General features: G+C 45.8%; 1 protein-coding gene across 12 annotated transcripts in view; it reads left to right on the top strand.

The window, feature by feature from the left end:
- Window positions 1-19,579, top strand: part of SIPA1L1 (signal induced proliferation associated 1 like 1) — a 522,661-nt gene that overhangs the window by 130,876 nt on the left and 372,206 nt on the right. For 3 of the 12 annotated variants that reach the window (XM_073800306.1, XM_033850964.2, XM_073800303.1), the window contains exon 1: window positions 13,309-13,867. The exons of 5 other annotated variants lie outside the window; for them this stretch is intronic. The gene's annotated coding sequence lies outside the window, so the exon portion shown is untranslated. Of the gene's footprint in view, window positions 1-13,308; window positions 13,868-13,918; window positions 14,225-14,246; window positions 14,378-19,579 lie in introns of those variants that run through there. 4 more of the 12 variants (XM_033850966.2, XM_073800304.1, XM_073800302.1 and 1 more) reach the window with 2 other exon arrangements.

The following is a 19,579-nucleotide window of genomic DNA, read 5'->3' as shown; positions in this document are numbered from 1 at the left end:
TCAGCAGTTGTGGCTTACAGGCGCTAGAGCACAGGCTCAGTAGTTGTGGTGCACGGGCTTAGTTGCTCCGCGGCATGTGGGATCTTCCCGAACCAAGGATCGAACCCATGTCTGCTGCATTGGCAGGCGGATTCTTAACCACTGTGCCACCAGGGAGGCCCTTGACTTCTTCTTAACTCTGTTTTCTTGTAAAATGATACCTTAATGGAAATTATGTGGGTTGAATTGCAGGAGAGGAGATTAAGAAGTGGCTTAGAAAGAAAAAGAAATAATGTAGGATTAAGATATACACCTACCAACTCTTGAGAAGTTTGGAATAGAAACTCTTCAAACAAACAACCTCTTTAAAAAAAAATTAAGATAAATCACTCTTTTACTATTATATAAAATCTGATTATTAAATTTATATAAACAATTAACTGTGGGGACTTCCCTGGTGGTCCAGCGGTTAAGATTCCGTGCCTCCACAGCAGGGGGCACAGGTTCGATTCCTGGTCAGGGAACTAAGATCCTGCATGCTACACAGCACAGCAGCCCCCAGAAAAAACCAAAACTGTGGTTAGATAATGAAAGGCAGTAAATGAACCAGAGAGGCACATAAACAGCAACATTGTCTAAGAAGAATTCAACAGCTAGACTCTTTCTGCTGTGTCTTGGGCTGGGTGTAATCCCCCTACAATGAGATGAAGGCCAAGCCAGCTGCCCTTCTGGGGTTTGGGGACACAAAGGAGCCCCAGGAAGTGGCCACAGTGGCACTGGCTAAGAGCAGCTCTCCTGGGCTGATAGTCAGCTGTTGTCACTGAGTGAAGATTCTTAAGTACATCCTCAACAGGAGAAGCCGTATCTTTTGCCTCGCAGGCAATGCCAGTGGAGACAGCAGTGTGTCTCAGAGTGTGCTCTGTAGCCTCTTAGGGTGCTAAGTATGTGGAATCCTGGGAGCCACCCAGACCAGCTAAATCAGAACCTCTGAGCTGGGTGCCTGGGAATCTGCATTTAGCAGGCACGCTGGGGGCTTTCCCTGTGCATCCCACAGTTTCAGGTCTGCTGCTCTGCAGTCCCTTGCACGTGACTATTCCCAGATACTCCACGTGTGCTCCAGCCTCAGTTCCTTTGTTTGCTGTTCTCCCTCCAGGAACTCCCCACCCCCTCTACTTCTTCACCACATGGGCCAAGATCCACTGGCTTCGTGGAGCCATCCCCAGCTTCTTGATCTCTTTTCCATAAACTCTAATTATGCTACTTAATCCCGCCTTATCCTATTTTGTAAGCTCTTTGATATGGATAGCAAATCCCCCTTCATGGCCTAATTCCATTAATTCCTGCCCAGGGCAGAAAGATCCCACCTCAAATGGTTCCCCTTTCTGGCAAGACCTGTCTCCCAGCCATCTTTTATTTTGAGGAAGTGTTTTTACTTCTCATCTTCCAAGACAGAAGGAAAGGTGGGCCTACAGGCCACCCCCACCATTGTATTGGCTTTCAGTGATTGGACCTCAAGAAGCACAAGACTTCTTCCACCACTATTGATTGTTTTGGGGGGTTTTTCTCCTACATTATCCTCCTCAGCATCAAAATCAATTTAAACTGAAGACTTAATGTTTCTGTTTTCTCCCAAGTACCTACTAATTTCCTTAAGGGCTGATACCTAGACTTATACTTCTTACATAACTCTTCCATCCTACACGTTTATTGTTGCCTGCAGGACCTCTTCTATGGGAACTGCCACTTCCACAGCTATGCCATGGTTCCTTTATGCCCTTTTGTGCAACATGGCCCTGGGCTCCTGGTCACAGCTGATTGGGCTAGAGGCAGGCACCTGATCCAAAGCTGGGTTAGCCAGGGTTTTTTTTGTTTTGTTTTGTTTTTGTGGTACGCAGGCCTTTCACCGCTGCGGCCTCTCCCTCCGCAGAGCACAGGCTCCAGACGCACAGGCTCAGCGGCCATGGCTCACAGGCTCAGCCGCTCCGCGGCATGTGGGATCCTCCAGGACCGGGGCACGAACCCGCGTCCCCTGCATCGGCAGGCGGACCCTCAACCACTGAGCCACCAGGGAAGCCCGGTTAGCCAGGTATTTTGTAAACTTTTCTCTTAGGGAATTTTGTAAACTTGGGAGATATTTGAATTCTGAATGAACCCAGAAGGTATTTTCCCCATGTGGACAAAAAAGTCGAGGAACCAACCTACAGAAAGAGAGAAGGATGCTATAGAGGCAGATGCAGAGGGAGAAGCATGTGAGTGATGGAGAGAACTCGGATGGTACTGTACAGTTGACTCCTGAACAAGGCGAAGGCTAAGGGTGCAGAGTAGTTGAAAATTCAAGAATAATTTATGGTCACCCCTTGGTATCTGTAGTTGCTTCTTAGCCTCAGATTCAGCCAACCACGGATTGTGTAGTACTGTAGTATTTACTACCGAAAAAAATCCAAGTGGATCCCTGCGGTTCAAACCTGTGTTGTTCAAGGGTCAAGGGCCTACCCCTGGGTATCTTGGAATCAGAATTTTCAGAATAAAGTCCCTGTTTCATTCCAGCTAGTTCTGGAGGCTACGAGGAAGTCTGGGAAGAAAAAAAGGGCAAAAGGGGTTTGTGGATGGCTTTTAGGTAGCCAAGCCACGGGGTCTAACAAAATGTGTATTATCTCATTTAATCCCCCAAACAATTAGGTGGTTTTTTAAAAAATCCATTATTATTACTATTCCTGTTTTAAAGGTAAGAAAATCAAGGCTTAAAGAGGTCAAGTAACTTATCCCAAAGCCACTTGACTACTAAGGGCAGAGGTGGAGGTGGGATTGAGGCCAGGTCCTTCTGTCTCCACCACGCTGAACTGCCTTCAGGTGAGGACCAGTGGGTGTGATACTTTCATTCTTGCTCCCATAGTATCAGTCTGGACTAGGGAGATTTGAATGAATTCTACAAGTCAACCCTGCATCTTTGAGTTGTCCCCAGCTACTTGGCAGAGACCGTGATTTGTGCTGCCCTCTAGAGGAAGTATGGAACAACGAACTCGTAACTGCGCAGCATCCCTAGGAGCCGGAGCTGATTGTCCTGAGAGGTGGAAGCAGCTGGGGGCAGCAGTCCTGAGAGTTCCACTGCCAGCCAGGGCAGCTCACATGGGCAACCCGCACCACAGGCAACGATGAAGATCCACTCTAGCAGTGCCAACCACAGCCACCATGAGAGCACAGCAGGAGGTGCCTTTGAGAAGCATAAGTTAGGGTTGCCCTTGATATCTGAGATGGGCTTGTGCAATGGGGGTGAGGGGAAGGGGCAGGAGAGGTGAGGGGAAGGTAGAGACCATGTTTAAAAGGGCAAAACCAGTGGGAATGGAGGGAGGTTCAGGAAACATTTTCTTTTCCAGGAACAAAAGCTTCTTGACCAGGAGCATAGAGACCTCTGAAAGAGGGTAAGGCCTCAACACATAAGTGTTTAGTCAAAAGGGGTGGGCCCTTGGCCTTCTCCTTTTGCATTTAAAGAAACAGAAGTCCAGGAAAATTAAATAATATTAGAGTTGAGTTTGAGTCCAGAAATCCACACCAGAATCCAAGGTCTAGTAGATCTTCCTCCACTTCACAGGGTGATCATTTCTCTGTGTATCTACAGAATAAATTTAAAAATTACATGTATTGGGGCTTCCCTGGTGGCGCAGTGGTTGAGAGTCTGCCTGCCGATACAGGGGACACGGGTTCACACCCCGGTCTGGGAGGATCCAACATGCCGCGGAGCGGCTGGGCCCGTGAGCCATGGCTGCTGAGCCTGCGCATCCGGAGCCTGTTGCTCCGCAACGGGAGAGGCCACAACAGTGAGAGGCCTGCGTACCGCAAAAAAAAAAAAAAAAAAAAAAAAAAAAAAAAAAAAAATTACATGTATTGTCCTCAGCCACTTCTCATACCTGAGTAAATGTACTCATCACTACCCCCCAAGTAGAAAGAATCAGTGATACGGAAAGAAACTTTTAAAAGTTTCATTTCTAAAAAACAATTTAGGATATTCAGGGTGAGTGCTGAGCTGTTTTAAGGTCCTGAATATACTCGAACCATCAGCATTATTCATTCTTACTTCTTTGCTCTTCAATAAAGGCTAGGATGGCTTTAACGATCCAGCTGTGCTCCTTGGTATGCCCACCGAAGGACACCCTCGTTACATATGTTCCCTGCCCTCAGGAACACGCCAGGTGTGATTTCTCTTGCAGAATCTTGCTGCGCTCTCCCTGGATGCCTTGAGGCAGCTGCAAACTCAAGTGCCCCTGCAGTTCCTGGGTCCTTGTGAATGTCGCCTCAGCTCTGGCTGGCAAGGGAACAAGCCAGATGGTTCTAGGAGGCCTCAGCCCACAACTTCCAAGTCACGAGCAAGTCTCTTTTCATTTCTAGGGATTTTAAAAAGACGGGAGTGGAGAGAGACCTTTTAATTTTCCCCACCTTCTTTCCCTGACACATCCTCGACCATAAAATCTGATGAAAGGAATAAAGAGACAAGGGTGACTGGAAGGAAATTTCCACCTCCTCAGAGAATATTCAAGTTGTTTAAAAGGGCAAAGAGCTCCCTGAAAGGAAATACTATTGAAGGGATGAATAAAAATATTTGAAATGATCCAAAGATGATTTCTTTTAAAAATGACTGCTGGAGTAACATGTGCTGATGCCTACATCGGAAAGGATCAAAAGGATGGGTGAACCAGGACTTTCAGTCCTCCTGGAATTTTTATGGAGCCCATGTTAATAAGAAAATCATCAGAAAGCCAGGAATAGCTTGAACAGCTCAATGGAGTATGTTTCAAAAGAAGATACCTATGAGAAGGACAAGAAAATCTGTGATGGTGCTTTCAATTAAAACGTTATTTAATGTGACGTATCAGCAGCTATAGGCTACTGCCTCTCACATTTATAACTCTAGCTCTGACCTTTTCTCTGACCCATGGATTTCTAAATATCATGCTTTAAGTGTTGTATAACCTCTTAGGTGCAAATTTGAATATGTCTCTGCCTTCTGAAAATCCTTCAGTGGCTCCTTATTGCCTACAGAATAAAGCCCGAGCTCCCGAATGTATCACCCAAAGCCCCTTGTGACTGGTCTTCATTCTCTGTAGCTGACGTTGGTGCCTAAACCCTGGATTGTCTCCCTGCCCCAGGCCCCCATATCTTCATGGCTTCAGAAGCTCAAGGAGGCTTCCTAGTAGCAACATGCTTTCTACCCTTTCTAAGATCAGGTAAAGCCAGTTAGCAATTTGGCCACTCCATCAGGACGGAGCCCTAATTCTCCTTTGCTATTAAACTTTGTTCATTTATTCCACAAACATTTATTGAGTACCTTGCTTGTGTTAGGAATTAGGCTAGAAAGTGGAGATCTAAGAGGAAACAAGACACATGTCATGCCTAAGAGTTTATATACTGAGAAAACTATGTGTATTAGTTTCCTATGACTGCTATACCAAATTACCACAAATTTAGTGGCTTAAAACAGCACAAATCTATTGTCTTGCTGTTATAGAGGTCAGAAGTCCAAAGTGGGTTTCACTGGGCTAAAATCAAGAAGTCAGCAGGGGGGCTTCCCTGGTGGCGCAGTGGTTAAGAATCTGCCTGCCAATGCAGGAGACATGGGTTCGAGCCCTGGTCCAGGAAGATCCCGCATGCTGCGGAACAATTAAGCAGCAACAATTACGCAGCAACTACTGAGCCTGCGATCTAGAGCCTTCGAGTCACAGCTACTGAAGCTCGCCTGCCTAGAGCCTGTGCTCCTCAACAAGAGAAGCCACTGCAGTGAGAAGCCTGTGCACCACAACAAAGAGTAGCCCCTGCTCACCACAACTAGAGAAAGCCTGCACACAGCAGCGAAGACCCAACACAGCCAAAAATAAATAAGTAAATTAATAAGTCAGTAGGGCTGTAATCCTTCTGCAGGCTCTAGGGGAGAATCCATTTCCCTTGCCCTTTCTTGTTTCTGGAGGCCACCTACACTGCTTGGCTCATGGCCCCTTCCTCCAGTGTGAAGCATTTCAACTCTCTCTCTGGCTCTGCTTCCAGGGTCAGTCCTCCTTCTCTAACTCTAACTCTGACACTTCTACCTCCCTTTTTTTTTTTTTTTTTTTTTTTTTTGGTACGCGGGCCTCTCACTGCTGTGGCCTCTGCCGTTGCGGAGCACAGGCTCCGGACGCGCAGGCTTAGCGGCCATGGCTCACGGGCCCAGCCGCTCCGCGACATGTGGGATCCTCCCGGACCGGGGCACGAACCCGCGTTCCCTGCATCGGCAGGTGGACTCCCAACCACTGCGCCACCAGGGAAGCCCTACCTCCCTTTTATGATTGCATTAGGCCCACTTGGATAATTTCAGGATAGTCTCCCCATCGCAAGATCTTGAATTTAATCACATCTGTAAAGTGACTTTTGCCATGTAAGGTAACATAGGCACAGGTTCCAGGCATTCAGACATGGAGAGCTAGTCTGCCTACCACACTCTGCTAGCCCGTTTACTTTGTCTTTAAAACAGCACTCTTTGCTCATTCGGCAAGCGTGCATCGAGTGTCTACTATGTGTCAGGCACTGTTCTAGGTGCTGGAAATGCAGCAGTAATAAAGCAGACACTCTAGGTGAGAGGTAGACAGTAAACCGGCCAACAGGTAAACACTATGTCTGGGGGTGATAAGGACTCCAAAGAAGAATAAAGTTGGGTGATGTGCCTGGGGAGTATGAGGTTGGGGGGGCTGCTATTTCATAAAGGGTGACTGTAACAATCAAGGTCCAGTTAGGAGACTAGAAACCAGTGTTGGTAATTCAAAAAGAGGGAATTTAACACCGGGGAACTCTTACGTAGGTGATGGAAGGGTTGAGAAGCTAACCAGGATGATGAAGCAACCCAGAGATTCTTAACACTAGAAAGTTGCTATCACCCTTAGCCTAAAGATATTACCAGAGCCTGGGGAAGGTTCTTACCCAATACAACCTGGGGCCAAAGAGGAGATGTATCTGCTGCTAAGACACTGCCTGAGGCAGACAGAGAGGAGGAGAGAGGTCTGCCCCTTTATCTGGCCACATTCCTCTCCTGCTTCTCAGTGGCTGAACCCACCCAGCTAGAGGCAGCAGACAAGGAAGCCTGGGAAACACAACCCATGGGGGGTCCACTCCCAGTAAGATATCACAGGAGGAAAGACAGCAGGCAAGAGCAAGACAACAAATGACCAACACGGTTGCCTTGGAACAGACACCTCAAGGAACTCAGAGAGTGAGTCATGTAGACACTTGGGGAAACAGTTTTCCAGGCAGAGGGAACAGCAAAAGCAAGGCCTGGAGGCAGGAGAGTGCCTTGTGAATTCAAAGAAAAGAGAGATGCGGATATGGCTGGGAAGGAGAGAGGGAGGGTAGGAGGAAGGAGATGAGGCCAGAGCTCCAGACGAGAGTCAGAGAATGAACAGCTTTCCAGGCCAGAATGGGGACTTTGGCTTTTTCTCTGAGTGTGATGAGAAGGCCTGGAAGGCTTTTGAGCAGAGAAGTGACCTGATCTGTGTTGCTTATGCTCCACACTCTGGTTCTGTGTGTAGAATAAAATATTGAGGGAAAGGGCTGGAATCAGGAGACCAGATAGGGAAACTCTTGTGATAATCCAAGTGAGAAACGGCTTGAATCAGAGAGGGAGAGTCGTGGTGGGTAGAAAATGACTGCATTCTGCACGTATTTTGAAGGAAGAGCCAACAGAATTCATTGCTGGTCTGATGTGTGATCTGAGAGACACAGAAGAATCAAGGACAACTCTAAGACGTTTGCTCTAAACAAAAACCTCTGAATCTCTGGAAGGGTACCCTTAACTGAGGTAGAGAAAACTGCAGGAGGGCACTGGTTTGAGAGGATTTTCTGGAGCTTTCCAGTTTTAGACATATGAAGTTGGAGATACCAACTACACAACCAGTTGGAAACGTTGAGTCAGAGATGGATGTGTAAGTCTGGAGTTTGGGGAGGCATCTGGACTGGAGATGTACATTTGGGAGTAGTCAGTATATGGATGGCATTTAAGCTATAGGACCGGTGAGACTGCCACGGACTAATAGGAGACCACAAAGAGAAGGTGTCTTAAGGACTGAGCTCTGGGGACTTCTATGTTTAGAGATTCGATACTGAGAAGGCCAGAAAGGTAGGAAAAGAATCAAGACAAAAACTCTTTTTTTTCTTAAACTTAAATTTAGTTATTTATTTATTATATAGAAAAGACAATTTTTAAACAATTTTATTGGAGCATAGTTGATTTACAATGTTGTGTTAATTTTTGGTGTACAGCAAAGTGATTCAGTTATACATACACATGTATTCATTCTTTTCCAGATTCTTTACCCATATAGGTTATTAAGAATACTGAGTAGAGTTCCCTGTGCTATATAGTAGGTCCTTGCTGGTTATCTAGTTTATATATAGTAGTGTGTGTATGTTAATCCCAAGGTCCTAATTTACCCTTTCCCCCCACCCCACGTTATTTATTTTTTAAATTTAAGTATAGTTGACTTACAATGTTGTGTTAGTTTCAGGTATACAGCAAAGTGATTCAGTTATGTGTACATATAGTGGGTTGGCCAAAAAGTTCGTTCGGGTTTTTCTGTAAGCTCTTACCCCAGTGAACTTTTTGGCCAACCAAATATAAGTATATGTATGTATATATACATATTCTTTTTCAGATTCTTTTCCCATATGGGTTATTACAGAATACTGAGTAGAGCTCCCTGTGCTATACAGTAAGTCCTTGCTGTTTATCTATTTTATATATAGTAGTGGGTATAGGTTACTCAAGACAGACTCTTAATCCAGAAGCTATGTGAAGAAATTGTTTCAAGGATAAGAGTGATCAACCTCTCCCCAGTGGCTGAGAAGTTGGGTGAGGTGAGGATAGGAATTGCCTACTGGTCACTAGGGACCCTGAGAAGACCTGTTTCTTCTGGAGTGGTGGGCGAGAATGGCTGCTCAGAGAGGATTCAAGACAATGGAAGGGGAGGAATTGAAGATAGCAAGTGTGGAAAAACCTTTTGAAGAATCCAGTGGCGAATTGAAACAGAGGGAGATATGGAATCTATGAATGTTTGATTTTTTACCAAGCAGATATTAGAGCATGCTTGTAAGCACTCAGAAACAATTCCAATAGAAAGGGAAATTTTCCTGATGCAAGAGAGAGGTGACAGTTGCTGAATCAATGTCCTGGAGTCAGAGGGGATGGGACGGGTACACAGGTGGAGAGGTTAATCTTGGCTAAGAGCACTGAGAGTTTATCCTAAGTGCCAGGAGGACAGAAGAGTACATGCAGACAGATGCAGGTGGGTTAGTAGATAGAGACGTAGGGATGGAGTGTGTGCTACGTTCTCTTCTGGTTGCCTCTATTTTACCAATGAAAGATGCATGGCGGTTATCTGTGAGTAATAAGCAGGAGGTTTGATGGAGGAGGAGAAGGTATGAAATAGTCCTTTAGAAGAGTGGGAGGGTGGACAGGAAGTGTAGTAGCTTTGCTGAGGAATGTTCGTTGATTATACAGTAGTTGATGTTTTAAACATGTAATAAATAATGTAAATGGGAGAATGAGGTGTTCTAAGAAATCTAGTATTCAGGTCAATAGAATTATATCACCTAGGGCTGAAACAATAAAATCCTAAAAGTGAAACAGCACTGGATATAATTTAATCTTGGATGATTTGAGGAGCACTTTGGTCCTTCTTTATGGTTGAGTCATTTCTCTGAATATTAGTTAGTAATGCCCTATAGCTGTATAGCCAATAACAGGAAGTTCTGAACTGATGATAACAGGCTGGGTAGACCAGATTTTAACTGTAAAACATGCAAATGTGAATCAATGTTTATAATATTAATAAAAACATATATTTTCCTTGCTTGGTAGGCCTTTGTGTCAAAATTCATTCCATATTTGATATGTTAGGGTGCATTGTTGAGTAGAAGCGAATAACCAGAGGAAGGTGAATTCAACTGAGCTTTAACAAACTGAGAAGTTAATAGGGAGGGAGCTCGTATCAGAGAAAAGGTTACATGTCCCTTGAGCGTGTCGGGGAGGGGGCTGGGCAGAAGTGGATAGACAGCCAACAGATGGAGTGGGCAGGAAGTGGCTGAGATCTAATCTGTGCTTGACAAACTCTCTAGTCTCACTTTCCCTCTTCTGCTGCTCCTTGTCTGCTATTTTGAAACCCCAGGAAGGTCAGGGAAGATGCAGACAGAGTGCCTTGACCCAGAGAACCAGGTAGTTGAAACCTCAGCTTTGGTGGATTTTGCCTTTTATTTCCTTCAGACATACTGCTGAAAGTTCTGCCACCAATGAGGGGTAAATAGTAGCCTAGGGTCTTGAAAGAGCAGTTTTAGAACCCTAGGACAGTCTTTACTCTTCCACTATGCCTGAAGGTTAGGGAAATTATCTTTGTAATTTGAGGCCAATACCCATCTCTTGAGCCTCATAAGAAACACTGAAAAAAGTTAATAGATTTGGCTAGCACTTGGGTCAGTTTTTTCGTATCAAATGGCTATCTGGGAGTCATAAAACAGGTGGTTCTGAAATTGTACTGGGTTGGTGGATACAGATTGGCAGCCATCCTTTAAGGGCAAAACTATGTTAAAAGCCGAGCCAGGGCAAATGAACAAGTGATTTACAATAGTGTGCTATGTTATGAAAGGTAGCTCCTGAAAACAGATCAACAGGATTGATGGTGATGCTCCAATGTGTTTCTTTGTAAAACTTTGATACTAAAAATACCAGTCTGTGAATTTAAGACTCACCCTTCTTCTCCTCCTTCCTTCCTTCCTTCCTCCCTCCCTTCCTTCCTTCGTTTCTTCCTTCTTCCCTTCCTTCCCTCCCTCCTTCCTTCTTATAGTTATTTTGGTGGGGGTGTGGATGTATTTAGTTTGGGTCTTTGAGTTAGCATATTTATTAAATAACAAGAAATCTGTTTTGAGTTAGTGTAAAAGTAAATAACAATGGATTCCCTTTGAAATTACTGTAACATGGTCAATTTTTAAAAATTAATTAATTAATTAATTTTTGGCTGCGTTGGGTCTTCATTGCTTCATGCTGGCTTTCCCTAGCTGCGGTGAGTGGGGGCTACTGTTCATGGGTTGGTTTCTCTTGTTGCAGAGCACGGGCTCTAGGCACTCAGGCTTCAGTAGTTGTGGCATGTGGGCTCAGTAGTTGTGGCTCGCGGGCTCTAGAGCACAGGCTAGTAGTTGTGGCTCACAGGCTTAGCTGCTCCGCGGCATGTGGGATCTTCCCAGACCAGGGATCGAACCTGTGTCACCTGCATTGGCAGGTGGATTCCTAACCACTGCGCCACCAGGGAAGTCCCTGTTGTTTTTACAGTTGAGACAAGAGAACTTGAAAAGCAACTTGTCAACATGTAGCTGAACTTTGTGAAACTGACCTACTGTAAAATGAAACATTTAAAAAATTCTGTTTGATGTAAAAGGAAAATATCTGTTATTTACTGGAAATTTGTATAGGTCTAAGAGCCACAGAATTTTAAAGCTATAATGACCTAACATGTGGGCTACCCCTCATTTTAGAGTTGAAGAATCAGAAAGATTAAATAACTTCTCAAGGAGACTCAATTATTAGCAACACAGAAAAACTCAAGCCGTAGTTTCCTGACTTTGTCTAGTGTTTTTTATCACTGTATCACTATATCACTAGGTTTCTAACATAAAAACTTTCACCAACATGACATTTAAGCTTGCATGTAACCTAAAAGAATCTTTATGTACTTTTTGGGTTTCTAGTTCCAAGGGATTGATTTAAAAAATGGTTTCCCCGTATTTATGTAAATAGAGATGGAATTTAAAAAAAATTGAGATATAATTCACATATCATGGAATCTATTATTATTATTATTTTTTTTCGGTACGCGGGCCTCTCACTGTTGTGGCCTCTCCCGTTGCGGAGCACAGGCTCCGGACGCGCAGGCTCCGCGGCATGTGGGATCTTCCCGGACCGGGGCACGAACCCGTGTCCCCTGCATCGGCAGGCGGACTCTCAACCACTGCGCCACCAGGGAAGCCCCACGGAATCTATTTTTACTCATTCATTTTGACATCGAAAGTTTAAGCTTAACTTCTATTAACAGTATCCATTTTATTTAGGCAGTGAGTATATAAAACCCCCAAAGAAAAGTTTCTACAATCAAAAGAAGAAACAGGGGATGAGAAAATGTCATCTTCATTCTCAACAGCATTTTGGAGTAGGTAGGATGGTATCTGAAGAAGCTTAATGATTACCTGGTCCCCCATGGTGAATAGGGTTTTTATGACACAAAGATGGAGAAAGAGAAAGGAGGGATTGTAACTCTTGAAAAATAGGTAATAATGTGTGAACAGAAATGGAAGGATAGTTTAGCAAAGTCAAAAGCCAAACTGTGGAGCAGAAATTCATAGTCTAAGCATAAGTACTTTCCAGGGTAGGGTGAAAGTACTGAGGACACGTACAGCTTGTGGCGTTCATTTCCCACCATAGACATTAAGTAAATACCTACTATGTACCAAGCCTGTGGAAGCGCTGAGAATACAAAGATGGATAAGGCAGGTCCTCAAGGAGCTCAGTCTGGTGGTGGCGGTGGTGATGGGGGGGGGGGGGGGGGGGGGGGGAGAGAGGGAGCGTACGGAGTGGGTGAGGGGTGGGGGATGAAATTAGACAGGAAGGTCGAAAAACTGAATATATGGTAGGAAATTGGGGGTTCAGATATGTGCTGACTTCTATGGCAGAAATCTGTCCCAGAATCTCTTAAATAATTAGCCTCATTTGCCAGATTTAGCCAGATATCATGACGCTGGTCTTCTCCAGATGCCCTCTCAAATAGGTTCTAGCTTCTAGCCCTTGCTTTCCCCACCATTAGGGCGTCGGGCAAGGGAGGGGGCAGGTTGCAAACGACACCCACGTTTGCTGCCTGGGCTCTCTGCAGGAGACAGGAATCCAGGGCTTTGCCGTCGTCATAGCAACGAGGAGTTCCGCGGTCCCCCACCTTCCTCTAATTCCTTCCACTTCCCCCGCCGTCTGGGCTGAGCTGCCTCTTCTCTCGCGAGATTTGAGCGCAGCGCTGAGCTGCACAGCGGTGATCTCACCCGAGAGTTGGGGAGGGAGTGAAGGAGGGGAAGGAATGGGGCGGGGAGGGGAAGGGCGAGGGAGGCGCCGCCACCGCCGGCAACTTTGTGAGCGAGTTCACTGTGTGCGTGAGCGAGTGAGCAAAAAGTCAGAGCGGCGCTGAGTCTCCGGGAGGAGGGTCCCCGGGGAGGGCCAGGTCTGGGCTTCAGAGGCCGGCCCCCGCCAGCCACTCCACCCTCTCCTGCTTCCGTGGCTCCCTCCCCATTTCCTCCCCCCACCAATCCTCCCGGGCCTTCCCGCCCCCTCTGCAGTTACCTGTCCCCTCCCCCACTCGGCACGCACCTCCCCTTTCCCCCGCGTCCACTTCGGACTTTGGCCGCGGCCGCTCAGTCACACCGCGTTCGCTTCCCGCGCCGGCCGCCCCCTCAGCTTTTTCTCTTGGAGGCAGGCGGGTGGGATGGGGAGCGCTGAGCCTCGGAGGCGGCGCGAGTGGGGACCCGAGCGCCCAGACAATAGTTGATGCCCGGGGACTGGGGCACCTCCGCCCCCACTCCGCCGGGAGCGCGGCCTCAGCCGGCTGCTCTCCAGCCTGCATTCCGCGTCCCCTTCGGAGCCAGGCTCGGGAGTTGGGCTGATTCCGCCCCCGCCTCCCCCGGGTCCCCCTCCGCTCGGCGCCCGCCCCTGCCTCGCCGCCTGCCGTTCTCCGCAGAGCAGGCGGCGAGTGAGCGCGCGCCGACCGTCTGTAAGGTTTCTTTTTTACCCCAGGGAGAGCGCGCGGCGGACGCGCCCCGGACGTGCGGCGGCACCGGGAGGCCGGGCCGAGCGGTAAGTGGCTCCCGCGCCCCGGGTCCGGGCAGGGGAGCGGGGGTGCAAGACTGTTGACAGCCCGCACCCCATTTCTGGCCGGGGCTCGGGTCCAGGGCACGGAGCAGGACGCCGAGAGGCCGGTCAAAGTTTTATTTCCGATTTGGTGGCGTGCTGATAGCGCAGCCCGGCGGGGGGCGAGTCCGAGCTGCACTGCGCCCGGCGCGCGCGGGCGCGCGCACCTCGGAATCCGAATCTGCACAACTCTCCGCCAGGCGTCTGTGAGAGAGGCCAGGAGACCCGCGACCCCTTGGGGTGGCTGCGCCCACCAGGCTGCTCTCGTCTCCACCGGGAGACTCTTCCAGTTCAGTCACCTGGGTGAGCGCTTTGCAGGCTATGCCGGAGGGACAGGCCGAGAGGTTTGATCGTGAAAAAGGGGGAAGAGCAGCTCGTTGCCCGCGGGTGGTTCGTTTCTCTCCCGGGGTCTGGGGGAAGTGAAAGCCGGAGCTGCTCAAACCTGCTTTTCTTGGAGTAAGTAAACCACAAGAGGGGTGGGAAGGCGAGAAGGTACTGCAAAAAAGAAGTTTTTCTCCTTCGCCCCATCTGTTTCCAACTTCTATCCTGACCTTAAAGGGTATTTGCCAAGCTCCCTATCGCTCCACGGCATTTCTAGGTGGACAAGTAATCTTGTTGGACAGGTTGAAATTTCATTGGGTTCACCGTTTGGAAAACATAGGCAAGGGAAATGGCTCACTTTCAAGGAAGATGTTTGAGTTGTTGATGCTTGTTTTGAAGAGAAGCTTTGGGGACTGATGGATCCTAGACTGCATTTACCTTACAGATCTTATTTATTATGACGGGTATTTTAGAGGCAGCACTTACTGAAATTCTTACTACCTGCTAAACGATTACATTTCTAAACTGGGAGCCAGTGACGCGATGCAAATTTTAGAGTAAAGGTGTTGACTTGAATCAGGTTCCAGGTCTATCTGGATGGACTGGGGTTGGCGTTTCCTCTGTAAAGCAAACCTTTCATGTTGAAACTCTGACTCAGACTCTTAAAGACATTGTTTTTATACTGGTACTCTGTGGGAGTTAAGTGTCAACTTTCTCTCGTTTTCTCATATGGAATATTCATCCAAGGCAAAGATTCTCTGACTTAATCTTTTGGAAAAGTACAAGATGAAGTCCTATACAATCATTCTCTGCACCCAGTTTAGTAACAGTATTTTCTCTAAAATCCTGATTTAATGACCTTCACCTTCCCCCTTCATTTTTTGAAAGCTGCAATTAAGCCACCTTTACCAGGATGAAAAAAAAAAGCCGATGGAAATAATACAGAACAGTAGAAACAGCAGTAGTCTCAGATAAAAGGTTTTCATAAAGAAGTTTATGGTCACTGACGTGTCTGACTACTAGATGACATACCAGTTATTAACGAGAATATTAAAACTTTTTTCCTATGGAATAAATTATACTCAGGCATTAGCAATTAACAGTGCATTCAAAATGATTTGGGTGATGATTTGCACGTAAATGGCTAGGGGCAAAATAAGAGATTTTGCCAGATGAATGGTATTATGTGGCTGACAACTTATTTTCTTATCTCTTTATGCTTAAGTAAAGGAGTCCTGAAGTTGACTGTATCATTAGATTTCTCTAGTTGACTGAGAGAACAAGTTTGGCAAGTGGCTCAAGACAGTCAGTAGGTGTTGCTGTTAGCTTCTCTGCGGTTCCTGGTACTGCTCCTTGAGTTTGAAATTGCAGTTCTGGTGCAGTGAACTTTTTAGAGCTGAAGTGTCAGTATTAGTTGTGAGTTCATCGTAGGATTCTGTGACAAGGTTGACTTGAACTCCTGGTAATAATTGCAGTAATAATTGCAAAGCAGCTCACTGAAATTTTATATGACTTTCTTACTTACATACTTTTCCTGACTTTCTTAACTTTGCTTTTGCATTGAATTAGGTGTGTAATTTTGGTGTAGGTCTCCCCACCCCCACCCGCCAGCCCATCTTGATTTTTTTAACAACTTTTAAAGTACACCTTCTAGTAATTTTATTTTTAAAATTTTTTTATTTTTTAAAATTTATTTATTTATTTATTGGCTGCATTGGGTCTCCGTTGCTGTGCGCGGGCTTTCTCTAGTTGCAGTGAGCGGGGGCTACTCTTTGTTGCGGTGCGCGGGCTTCTCATTGCAGTGGCTTCTCTTGTTGTGGAGCACGGGCTCTAGGCGCGCAGGCTTCAGTAGTTGTGGCTTGCGGGCTCTAGAGCGCAGGCTCAGTAGTTGTGGCGCATGGGCTTAGTTGCTCCGCGGCATGTGGGATCTTCCCGGACCAGGGCTCAGAACCCGTGTCCCCAGCATTGGCAGGCGGATTCTTAATCACTGTGCCACCAGGGAAGTCCTTCTAGTAACTTTATTGAAGTCATGATTTTGCTTGAGATGAGCGATTCTGTAAACTTTGGAGGATCTTGGTTGACTATGAGTTGGGACGTGTGTCCGTTCTATCTTACTTTTGCAGTTTGAGTTTTTCAATACATGGCTGTTTTCTATCTCTTTGAGCTGTGAAACAGGAGCATGAGAAGAGGCAGAACAGTGTAAGAGTATGGATTCTTTGACTCTTTCCAGTTTAGGGGAAAGTATGTAGTGATTGATAACATGGTTATGTGCTTCTACTGGTCTTCACTGTCCTGCTGTCATTTCTGTTGGTCCACTTCAATGTGCATATGAAGTGTGCCTAGCCTGAAGATTTTCAGGTGACGTGGCAGATTTGAGCCTTTTGATTCACTGACCGAACTGGACTTTCTCTAAGGAAGACAAATAGACTCATCCCCCACATATAGAGCTAGTGCTCTGTTATAGAATGCTTCTTTCTTCCTTTGGACTGAGATTGCAGAAGTTCATATCTCAAATTCAGAAAAAAAATTTTCCTTCATAATGTCACCATATTCCTAATCTTTTGAGATTTGTATTAAGTCAAAAGGTAGTTATTGAGTGCCTCTGTCTGGGAGGCATGCTGTTGAGTTCTGTGGTTCTAGTGGTGGGTACAAGTGTGTTGCTTGCCTCAAGGAACATACAGTGCAATGGGGCCATTTGCAGTGACCTTCCCTGGTTTGGTGTTCTGATACGCTGAAGCCCCCATAAAAGTTTTGCAGAGCAGGCAATTATTTGAGTTGTAACTTATTTAAATTAATTTTTTTATTTATAATAAATTTAAATAAATTTATTTTAGGCTGCATTGGGTCTTTGCTGCGTGCGGGCGTTCTCTAGTTGCGGCAAGCGGGCCACTCTTCATTGTGGTGCACGGGCTTCTCATTGGGGTGGCTCCTCTTGTTGAGGAGCACGGGTTCTAGGCGTGCAAGCTTCAGTAGTTGTGGCATGTGGGCTAAGTAGTTGTGGCTCGTGGGCTCTGTAGTTGTGGCTCGTGGACTCTAGAGCGCAGGCTCAGTAGTTATGGCGCACGGGCTTAGTTGCTCCATGGCATGTGGGATTTTCCTGGACTAGGACTCGAACCCGTGTCCCTGCATTGGCAGGCGGATTCTGAACCACTGCACCGCCAGGGAAGTCCTAAATTAATTTTTTAAATAATGGGGCCCAGTATTTGTCCTCAGAAGGCCTGGGTTTCAAATTTTCCAGCTATGGGATCTTAAAAAGTAATCGAACCTCTTCCTGAACTTTCTGAAACAGCGTCTTTTTTTGCAGCAGTGGGCACAATGCTTGCTTCACTGCTTTGCTGCAAAAATTATTGAGAATATATGTACGAAAGTAATTTGTAAACCATAGTCTTACTTGCAATTGCATTTTCTTGCTTCCTGATGAACAGATTCATAGATTGTTGGGTTTAGGAGGGATTTTGAGTATAAATCATTTCACCCTTCTTCCCCATTTTACAGATGAGGAAACTGAAGCCCAGAAAGTTGAAGTGATTTTTTTAAAGGGTGTAGAAGAACTAGTCAGTGATCATGCAGTGATTGGAAGGCATGTTTTCAGATTTAACTGTACTCTTTTGCTTCCTGGTTTTTTTTTTCCCCCCTACCTTAGAGTCTTATGTTAAAATTTATTTACTGCTCTTTCCCCCCACTCAAGTGTTCAGTATTTATTACATGTCTAAAATGAGAAGAAGAAAAACTTAATGAAACAAAATGTACGTGAAGGTTGAAAAGCCATGAAAACCACACGGATGTAGTGTTTGGTAACTCAGGTTTAGAGTTACTCAAATTACAAAGTTATAGCAAAAGAAATTGAGTTAGTTAAAGTATTTACATGGTAGAGCCTGTAGGTTGTTTTTTTTTTTAAAGGAATCTTGGTTAACTCAGAGCGTAATATACTTAGATGTTCTTTAGAGAAGCCAGACTTAATTTGTTGTAGTTGACCACCTTTTTTTTCTCTTCTTAAACTCATTTTTCATTTGTAAAAGAAAGTGGTGTGCCTCCCTTATTTTTGGAACAGTGGCTTCATGTATGGGTTACTGGGGGCAGGGGTAGGAGCTAGGGAGGATCTGTTAGGTGGAGGTATAATTGCACATAAAACAGGACAGTGTTGTAGGAGCTTCCTGTTGAAAACGTGAGTGATTTCTATAGCACCACCCAACTTCCGCTGGGGTAATCTGAGCCAGGAGAGAAGAAACATCCCTGCCCCTTGGGTGACTGCCCTTTAGATGAGGGACTCTCCCTTTCCCGAGGAGGGTAAAGCATTATGTTATTCCTTCAGCACTCACAAAAAAATCTGTGTCTGTTCCACATACAGTGCTATTTAAAATAGGGGTTTTCTACTCTCCCTTTAGATCGACAGTCCAACTTTATATCCATTGCGCTTTTACTGGTTTGGTGTGGGAAATAAATTGGCCTCATTGGATTTTTGTTTTTAGTTTTCTGCTGTGCTTAGCTAATAAAGAAGAAAAAAGCCAAACAAAGCCCACACACTTTGATGGCCCTTTGTTTTCCAAAGGTTTAATACAAATTAAGTTACTTATCCTCAGATGAGAGCTCATTTTTTCTTTTGGTGGGTTTCTGATGAGCTGTGGAGCGAGTCATAGAAACGTGGGAAAGAGCCCCTTTTCTTTGGATCTCTTAAAGGCAGGTGATTTGAGTGAGGGTTAGAATAGCACGAGTGTGACTGGGTTTGTGATCAAGTGGGTAAGAAAATCCACTGGGTGTATCTTTTGAGGGTAAGGACTGGTCCACATCCATTTTCTCCTTTTATTCTGGCCTGGGAGGAGTGAGGTAACCCCAGTTGCAAAGGTAACATGAAAACTTTCTTGAAAATCTAGAGAGATGACACCACAGTGACACAGAGGAATGTCAGGGGCTTCTTTCATTGGACGTTAGTCAACAGTAGTGCATTGGGGGTGTGCCACAGAGGCAGGCGAAGCTGTTTCTCTTGGCCTCAGGAGGTCTGGGATGAGAATTTTCAGCCTGTAGATTTCTAATTTGTTACTTGTCATGTTGCACTAAGTTCCCCCTCTAATTAGGATTGTAGTATGCCTAACTTTAAATTGTGGGAAGCGGGCAATTACATAATGTTAGATTTCCCTTTTTTTTCAATTATGGAGAGGCACGAGGAGAATGTATGTGTGCTGGAGAACGTTGGCCTGCAGAGGGAGGGTTACTGATGTGTACACATACAGGGGTCACTCAGAGGCAACTTGAGCCAACTGGCCATCCAACCGTGGCAGCCGCTGGATTCCTTTATTCCTCTCTCCTCCTCCAAAGCAGGTCTTAGGTTAAAAATGAATT

Source organism: Tursiops truncatus, chromosome 2, assembly GCF_011762595.2.
Source record: "Tursiops truncatus isolate mTurTru1 chromosome 2, mTurTru1.mat.Y, whole genome shotgun sequence".
Lineage (NCBI taxonomy): Eukaryota > Metazoa > Chordata > Mammalia > Artiodactyla > Delphinidae > Tursiops > Tursiops truncatus.
This window is presented reverse-complemented; position numbering and strand designations above follow the sequence as displayed.